Source organism: Sapajus apella, unplaced genomic scaffold, assembly GCF_009761245.1.
Source record: "Sapajus apella isolate SASKATOON/1434 unplaced genomic scaffold, GSC_monkey_1.0 scaffold46, whole genome shotgun sequence".
Taxonomy (NCBI): Eukaryota; Metazoa; Chordata; class Mammalia; order Primates; family Cebidae; genus Sapajus; species Sapajus apella.
The window spans coordinates 16,839,507-16,849,797 of NW_022436986.1; the positions used below are offsets into that span (position 1 = coordinate 16,839,507).

General features: G+C 35.0%; 1 protein-coding gene across 6 annotated transcripts in view; it reads left to right on the forward strand.

Moving 5' to 3' along the window:
- The window catches only part of MUSK (muscle associated receptor tyrosine kinase), a 135,233-nt gene that overhangs the window by 13,703 nt on the left and 111,239 nt on the right, over nt 1-10,291 (forward strand). The window lies entirely within an intron of this gene.

A 10,291-nucleotide genomic window follows, 5' to 3' on the forward strand; every position in this document is an offset into this window, starting at 1 on the left:
CACCACTCCCAGCTAACTTTTTGTATTTTTAGTGGAGACAGAGTTTCACTATGTTGGCCAGGATGGTCTCGATCTCCTGACCTTGTGATCTGCCTGCCTCAGCCTCCCAAAGTGCTGGAATTACAGCGTGCCCAGTCATTATTTTAATCCTACTGAAACTAATAAAAATGGCCCACCCAAACTATTTCTACTATTTCTAGAAAGCTACTGTTTTCCCTATTCTTGGCAGACAAAATAACAAGAGTTTTATAGTTGATATACTTCATCCTAATTCCTTTATTATGAATGAATAAAGGAAACTGCACAATATGCATTACCTAATAAATTGACATATTTAGAATCATGCAAATGTATTCAGGAGATTCTTTTCTGACTTTCTGCACACCACTTTTTTTTTTGATAAATATCCAGCTTTGTAGAATGAATTGTTCATAGTTTTTATTTTAGTTTAATTGAGACTCCAAATGCTCAAAGATAAGGGAGAGAATCATTGTCTTTCTGAATCATTTCAACTAGTGATATTTTTAATAATGAATTCAATGCCATAACCCAAAGTAGAATTTTACAAACTGTCATTTCTGAAAGTAGCCAATGTTTCACTGGATAATTGGCTTAACCATATACATTAGTAACATTTAATGCTTTATCAGGGAGTATTAGGCATATACTACCATATGAGATTCTGCAGGAGTATAAGAGTTCATGTAAGCAGCTCTGGATCTGCTTAACATGCACAAAGAACTGTCAAAAGTCTCACTTTCAAAATACTCCACTTACTACAATACCTTGAAGTATTTGACTCTAAGTGATGTTATCTTTAGATAGACTTGAATAACCTCCTCTTTTAAATTGTATGTATATGAGGATAGGAGTCACGGATTTGACATATGGCTAAGTCAGTATTGACACAGCTGTCATTGAAATCCAGGACACACAGTCCTGGATGAATATTTTATATTGCCATGCATTCAAAGAGTTACTCATTGCATGTTTGAGTAAACAGAGTTGCTTCAAATATTGTCGACCTTAAAGAAAAGAAGGAAGGAGCAGAAATGTCAAGATTTCTTTAAACTCCACCTTATTTCCAAAGGTACATGGAGTAGGCAGCTTCTCAGTGAAATAAAACCTGATGTCATTGGAGGAGAGCAACAAGTGATGGGTAGAAAGGGGGCCTGAAGGGAGTGGCTGTATTCAGGAAGATGAGAGGATCACATGGGCCATGCTGAGGACCCAGCTGGGGCCAGGAACTGCAGCTTTCTTTACAGTACTCCTGACCTGAACATTTGCTGCACTTTACCCAGCAATGCTATGTGAACATAGGGTAGCGAGGACAGATGGCCAGATTAATTCAGGTTTGGCACTTTCCAGGGTCAGTACAGCTAAAGAACTAGAGAGTAAAGGAGTTGAAGTTATATGGCAGCATACTAAGGGGTACCATTTGGATCATGAAGAAAGTGAAACAAGGCTAGTTAAGGCTTGGAAGAGAAGGTTCAAAAAGTTTAAACCAACCCCAAAGTGTTTTATTATACTAAAAAAAATACTGCATTCATAATGTTAGAGAAACATAATATTTTCTAAGTCTGAGCCCTAATTTTACTAATATAGAAAGGAGCAAATACACCTTGTTTTTTTGTGTACCCAATCGTTGGTCACATCAATCAAAAAATAATCAAAAGTTGGTAAATCAATGGCCATATGCGAGAGCCCATAAGGAAAGGTAATGTCATGTCCATCTCATCAAACAGTTAATACTCAAATCAAGTTGTTCTTTGGGTTCAGAAAAGGATTGTGTTCATGTATTTGTTATTCATGTAGTCCTTGGATTGGGAGAAGAAATCGTGCCCTAGTTTAAACAGGCTCTGGCTGAGATGAAAGCTGATAGTAGAATGAAAGTAAACAAGAGACAGTGTGCTGAGTCCACAAATATCATCAAATACAACTGACCCATGTGATTGTGTCAGTAAAAACTGGAAAGCAGATTTGAATAACTGGAAATATGGGCAATGTGGACTTTACATTCTGCGTAGAGAAACTGATGTGCATATACATCTTCTCTTCATCTATCTGTGCATAATCAGTATGATCTTGAAGATGCAGTATATCTTAGAGAAAGGAACTATAAACCAACTTTAACCCTGAAGTTTAGTTCTATCACATCCTATTTTTGTGATATGTAGACAAATTATTTAACCCTTTTTTTTAACTCCATTTCTGGTCTGCAGGTGGGAATATTATCTACCTTTATGTTTGTTGTGACAAATAAATGAGATAATGAATGAAAAGTATAATGCATAGCACATACCAAATTCTTAACCAATTTTAGTTGCTAATATTAGTAAAAACAGTCAAATTTCACATAATACTGTTGTGTCACTGAATCTTACCGGAAAGTGTTAACTTAGTAAAGTTCTTAGTAACACCTTGTATATTTCTCTATGTCTGTTTTCCAAGACATTGTAAGACTTACTTCTTTGATCTTAACTGATCTCAACAGTTCATGTGACACCTCTGATTTGTCACCTCACTGGAAAGATAACATTACTAGTCAGTCTGTTACCTCTACCACTTCTGCATCTGTGTATTAAGTGAAAAAAAAAAAAAAAAAAGACTAGTAAATAAAGTTTCTCTCTTATAAAAATAGCATATAGTATTTAAGATTGATTTTGAAAATACAAAATACATAAAGTTTAAGACAGAAAAAGGACTATTAACATGTTGATATATTTTCTTTCGTTTTTTAAATGTATTTTTGAAAGTGCTAATAATATTGTTTATACAATTCTGCTGCCTGCTGTTTTTACTTAGCACTAAGGTATAAGCATATTCTCTATTATTAATAATCCTCAAAACATCATGTGCAGTGACTAATATTCTGTTTAAATAACAGTGTGCTAGTATATGTTTAATATTCACCTCGCTGAGAAACAAAAAAGGCCCAGAAGTGTTGCTCTTGTTGATTTCTGCAGTATAAATACTCCATAGTAAAAGACTCCATTGTGTACATGGCCAGACTCAAGCTACTATCAAATACTGAGCACTGAGTTGGGAAATAGCATGTGTAGTAGCATCCTTTATGTATTATTTCTACTAGATACATTAGAGATAACCTCAAGAACTTATACAATGGTAAAATGTAGTTAAAACATTAGGAATGTCAAGTATTAATACTTTGTTTTTAACATATTTAATTATAAATGTATACAACTTGGTTTTTAATAATGGTTGTATGTAACAATCACCTCTCAAAATTCTTGAAAAATTACAAGTGGTTCTTGCAAACCTGTAGAAGATAAAACTGTGCCTCAATCTTCTCCCACTTTACTACAATTATAGAATTAAGTACAATGGATTCATTTTCTGCAGTAAAAGTTATATGCCTTTCTATACGCAAGATTATTTTCATAGGACAGATTCCTGGGGATGATGACGATGATGATTATTATTATTATTATTTTGGAGACAGGGTCTTGCTGTGCCACACAGGGTGGAGTACCGAGGTGCAATTACAGTTCACTGAAGCCTTGAACTCCTGGGCTCAGTTGATCCTCTTACCTCAGCTGCTTCCCAAGTAGCGGGATTACAAGGTGTGTGCCACCATGCCAGCTAATTTTTAATTTTTTTGTAGAGACATGGTTTCCCTATGTTTCCCAGCCTGGTCTCAAACTCCTAGGCTCAAGGGATCCTCCCACCTTGGCCTCAAAAATGATGGGATTATAGGCATAAGCCACCAATCATATCCAGCCTGAGATAAAATATTAATGGTATAATAAATTTGAATGTAATAGAGACAAAGAAAACAACTGAACAGCCTGGGTTTCTTTTTTCTAAATTACAGAATCAAGTAACGTTTGCACAGTGCTCCGTGTGGACCAAGGACAATTTTAAATGCTTTCTATTTATTTACTGCTGACACGCTTATGTGGAGGCTTTATTATTACCTCCATCTACAATTGAGACACTGAGGTTAAGTGTGGTTAAGTGACTTGCAGAACGGGTAAGCGATGGAGCTGGGTTGTGAATTCAAGTCCTGTGCTACATTGCCTCTTACTGTCTAGTTGCTCCATAGTCTTTCTTTTTAAACAGTAAAAGCATTCAACATCGTCAGTTAACCTTCGGGCCCATTGTTGACCACACCCCACAAGCTTCATAAAATGTTGTTTTTTATCTTTCAATATCTAGATGATGATACTATTAATTGATTGTTTCATTCATCTGTTGTTTAGAAAATAACTATTTAATGAGATTGGCTTTCTCAAACTTTATGGATTACAAGTTTGCTTCCATTGCATTTAGAAAATTAACATTTCTTTGACATTCTATTTGCTACAATGTTTTTGTCTATTACAAAGGTAATATGCATTCATTTTTTTAAAAAATCCTGGAGGTTGGGGAGGAATAACACCAGGAGAAATGCCTGATACAGGCGATGGGTGGAGGGATGGAGACAGCAAACTATCATGGCATGTATGTGCCTATGCAACAATCCTGCAGGGTGCAGGATGTGCACATGTATCCCAGAGCCCAAATAACAATAAAAAAAAATCCTGCAAGATACAGAAGAGCAAAAATATAAAATTACACATAATGCTCATAGCTAGGGATAAATGCTGTTAGCATTTTGCTATTCATTCTTTCAGTCTCTTTCTCTCATACATATGTGTATATATGTAAAAATCACCATTAAAAGAACTAGAGAAGCAAGATCAAACAAATTCAAAAGCTAGTGGAAGATAAGAAATAACTAAGATCAGAGCAGAACTGAAGGAAATAGAGATACATAAAAGCCTTCAAAAAAAATCAATGAATCCAGGAGGTGGTTTTTGAAAAGATTAACAAAATAGATGGACTGCTAGCCAGACTAATAAAGAAGAAAAGAGAGAAGAATCAGATGGCATATAAAATGATAAAGGGAATATCACCACCAATCCCACAGAAATACAAACTACCATCAGAGATTACTACAAACACCTCTATGCAAATAAACCAGTAAATCTAAAAGAAATGAATAAATTCCTGGACACTTGCATCCTCCCAAGAATAAACCAGGAAGAAGTTGAATCCCTGAATAGACCAATAACAAGATCTGAAGTTGAGGCAGCAATTAATAATCTACCAGCCAAAAAAAGTCCAGGACCAGGAGGGTTCACAGCCAAATTCTACCAGATGTACAAAGAGGAGCTGGTACCATTCCTTCTGAAACTATTCTAAACAATACAAAAAGAGGGAATCCTCCCTTACTCATTTTATGAGACCAACATCATCCTGATACCAAAACCTGGCAGAGACACAATTAAAAAAGAAAATTTCAGGCCAATATCCATGATGAACACTGATATGAAAATCCTCAATAAATACTGGCCAACTAAATCCAAAGTCACATCAAAAAGCTCATCCATCACAGTCAAGTTGGCTTTATCGCTCGGATGCAAGGCTAGTTCAACACACACAAATCTATCAATGGAATCCATCACATAAACAGAACCAAGACAAATACCACATGAATGTCTCAATAGATGCAGAGAAGGCCTTCGACAAATTCAGCAGCCCTTTATGCTAAACACTCTCAATAAACTAGGTACCATTGGAACATATTTCAAAATAATAAGAACTATTTATGACAAACCCACAGCCAATATCATACAGAATGGGCAAAAACTGGAAGAATAGACCTTGGAAACTGGCACAAGACAAAGATGCCCTCTCTCACCACTCCTATTAAACATAGTATTGGAAGTTCTGGCCAGGGTAATCAGGCAAGAAAAAGAAATAAAGGGTATTCAATTAGGAAAAGAGGAAGTCAAATTGTATCTATTTGCAGACGACATGATTATATATTTAGAAGACCCTGTCAACTCAGTCCAAAACGTCCTTAAGCTGATAAACAACTTCAGCAAAGTCTCAGGATACAAAATCAATGTGCAAAAATCACAAGCATTCCTATACACCAATAACAGACAGAGAGCCAAATCAAGAATGAACTCCCATTCACGATTCCTACAAAGAGAATTAAATACCTAGGAATACAACTTACAAGGGATGTGAAGGACCTCTTCAAGGAGAAATACAAACCACTGCTTAAGGGAATGAGAGAGGAAACAAACAGATGGAGAAACATTCCGTGCTCATGGTTAGGAAGAATCAATAATGTGAAAATGGCCATACTGCCCAAAGTAATTTACAGATTCAATGCTATCCCTATCAAGCTACCATTGACTTTCTTCACAGATTTGGAAAAAAAAAACACCTTAAACTTCATATGAAAGCAAAAAAGCGTCCAAATAACCAAAAAAATTCTAAAGAAAAAAAAAAAAAAAAAAAAAAGGTGGAGGCATCATGCTACCTGGCTTTAAACTATTACTACAAGGCTACAGCAATCAAAACAGCATGGTACTGGTACCAAAACAGAGATATAGACGCCACTCAGAAATAACGCCACACATCTACAATATCTAATCTTTGACAAACCTGACAAAAACAAGCAATGGGAAAAGGATTCCCTATTTAATAAATGGTGTTGAGAAAACTGGCTAGCCATACGCAGAAAGCTGAAACTGGACCCCTTCCTTACAGCTTATACAAAAATTAACTCCAGATGCATTAAAGATTTAAACATAAGACCTAGCACCATAAAAACCCTAGAAGAAAACTTAGGCAATACCATTCAGGACATAGGCATGGGCAAGGACTTCATGACTAAAACACCAAAAACAATGGCAACAAAAGTCAAAATAGACAAATGGGATCTTATTTAACTAAAGAGCTTTTGTATAGCAAAAGAAACTATCATTAGAGTGAAACAGCAACCAACAGAACGGGAAAAAAATTTTGCAATCTACCCATCTGACAAAGGGCTAATATACAGAATCTACAAAGAACTTAACAAATTTACAAGAAAAAAAACCCAACAACCCTATCAAAAAGTGGGTGAAGGATATGAATAGACACTTCTCCAAAAAAGACATTTATGCAGCCAACAAACATGAAAGACAGCTTGCCATTGCTGGTCATTAGAGAAACGCAAATAAAAACCACATTGAGATACCATCTCATGCCAGTTAGAATGGTGATTATTAAAAAGTTTGGAGACAACATGTGCTGGAGAGGATGTGGAGAAATAGGAACACTTTTACACTGTTGGTAGGAGTGTAAATTAGCTCAACCATTGTGGAAGACACTGTGGCAATTCCTCAAGGATCTAGAAATAGAAATACCATTTGACCCAACAATCCCATTACTGGCTATATACCCAAAGTCATCCTACATGCACATGTATGTTCATTGCGGCACTGTTCACAATAGCAAAGACTTGGAACCAACCTAAATGTCCATTAATGATAGACCGGATAAAGAAAATGTGGCACATATTCACCATGGAATACTATGAAGCCATATAAAATGATTCATTCATGTCCTTTGCAGGGACAGGGACATGGATGAAGCTAGAAACCACCATTCTCAGCAAACTGACACAAGAACAGAAAACCAACCACCACATACATGTTCTCACTCATAAGCAGGTGTTGAACAATGAGAACACATGGACACAGGGAGGGGAACATCACACATGGCAGCCTGTTGGGGGCTGAGGGGGTAGGGCAGGTATAGCAGAGGGTGGGAGGCATAACATTAGGAGAAATATCTACTGTAGCTGATCGGGGGATGGATGCAGCAAACCACCATGGCACGTGTATACCTATGTAATAAACCTGCACATTCTGTACATGTACCCCAGAACTTATAGTATAATTAAAAGAAAAAAAAAAACCTCTTGGCAGCATTTGATTCTCCCTCTTTTGTGAAATGTGTGCTACTCTTGGGCTCTGCCAACAGCCTCTGCTGGCTTTGCTTACAACTCTGGTTTCTTCCTCTCAGTCTCTCTTCTAAACTCTTCATTCTCCTCCCCATCTTTTATAAATGTCTGTGTCTTCCTGGAACTGGCTTAGGGCACCAACTTCCCACTGTCTTCAGGCTTTCACATGCACCATTTTCTCTGTGTGGAACACCATTTTCTCTCCACTGCGTCAAGCCAAATTTGAATCATCCTGTGAATGTGTGTGAATGTTTTGTGTAGTTTTTTATATTCCTAGTTTCATCAATCTCAGTGGTTGAGAAATATTTTTTATCATGTTAAAGAAATACTGTTATATTCCTACTTTAGAAATGGTTTTTAAGTAGGGAATGGATAGTTAATTCTGCCACTGCCTTTTTGACTGCAATAGGTATCTTTTAAACTATGACTATAGTAAATCCTGTTTAAAGGACTTTTCTATTAAATTATCCTTACATTTTTGTGAGAGTTTTTTCTGTCTAAATGTATAGTTGTAATTTTGAAATATGTGATTGAATTTAATTTGCTTTTTAAAATTTTACTCTAGGGCTTTACATCCTGCTTGACTTACATCAGCATTGTTTTATTCCAAAGACTGACTTGAGAAGCTTTCTATATTTTATATTCCCTATAGCTTTTGCTTGCTTCTTTTTGAGATGGGGTCTTTCCCTGTCACCCAGGCTGGAGTGCAGTGGTGTAATCATGGCTCACTGCAGCCTTGACCCCTGGTCTCAAGTGATCCTCCTACCTCAGGCTCCCAAGTAGCTGGGACTACAGATGTGCAGCACCTATACCCAGCTATTTTTTTGTTTGTTTGTATTTTTTGTAGAGATGTGGTCTTGCCATGTTGCCCAGGCTTGTCTCAAACATCTGGGGTCAATGGATCCTCCTGGGCTTAATGGATTCTCCTGCCTCAGCTTCCCAAAGTGTTGAGATTACAAGCATGAGTCACTGCATCTGGCTCCTTGTAGCTTTTTATAACTTGAGACTTAATTCTTTCTTAAAAGTTTTTTAAAACTTACCTGAAAAACTTTGGGATATTATATTTTTTTCAGAAGTGTTCTTTGATAATCTTTTTCTTCTGTGAATATTGTTAATTATTTCACCACAACCTTTACTACATGTTGATATGTAGTTTTTCATGTTTTTAATTCCAGTTTAATTTCCTTTTTGATGTTTGAATGATTTAGAACAATTTTGTCTTCAAAATTCTTAATTCTTTGGATTTGGGTTTTTAAATATTCATTACTGTTTAGTTCTGTTGAATTGTGATCCAAGAATGTGACATATAATCTATATTTTTGAATTTTATTTAATCTTTAGTTTTCATGAGCATTTGAAAATGTGTGTCAACCTATCAGGGCTTAGAGTTTATGTGCATATCTGTTTAATTAATTTTACTAATTCTGTTTTTCTGTTTTACTACATATGTAATTATATTTTTGTCTTTTGATCTATAAACAGGATGGGGACTTTTTGTTTGTTTTACTGTCTTTTTATTGTCTATTTCTTACAGATTTTATTATGGTTAGGAAATATAGTCTATATAAAATCAATTATTTAAGCTGGGTTAAAATCTCCTATATAGCTTAGTATATTTTCTGTATGTTTGAATGTTTCATCTATGCATCATTTAAAAAAATATATTCTCTAATTTTTTAAGTGTTTTAAAAATATACATTATATTGAGTGTTAATTTTGATATTTATATCTTTGATATCTTTACTGTATTTCTGTTTGATTTATTTAGTGTCTGAAGGAGATCTCTTAAAGGTTTACACTATACTAAAACATTTCTCCATTTACTCTTGTGATAATTTTCCTTTTGAGTTTGAGTCCATATTTTTAAATAATTTTCATAATTGTCATACTTTTTTATGGCTTGTTCCTTTTATCATTAATGTTTCTATTTTTCTTTATAAATGCATGTGCCCTTATATTACATTTTTCTTATATTAATATTGCTATGTTACTTTCTTTGGGACACTGTTTGCTTTGTACATATTTTCCCTCCCCTTTAACATTTCTGTTTTATTTTATTTAGGTGTGTCTTTTGTGTTTGATAGCATCAGTCATTTCATAGGTCAGTTTATATCACCGGCGCTTACTGTGATTTTTGGTATATTTGGACTTGTTTCTTCCATATTATTTTATGCTTTCTGTTAACCATGCTTTTTCTTGGCTTAGTCTTTTTCTTGTTGTTTTTGTTTTTGACTGATAAAGCTTTTCTAGTCCCTTTTTTTTCTGTTGTTTGGAAATTTTGCATTTTATTTCTTTTTTTTAGTGGTAACCATTAATAAAGTTTTAACATAGCATTTAACCATAGATTTTCTTTCTGTTTGAAGTTACTTATTCAATATTTCTGTCCTGCTGTTGTTTATGGCAAAGAGATTAGCATTTTTTAAAACTACTTAGCACTTTAAATTTTTTCTGTGAACTTTGATCTTGTAATTGCTTGTCTTG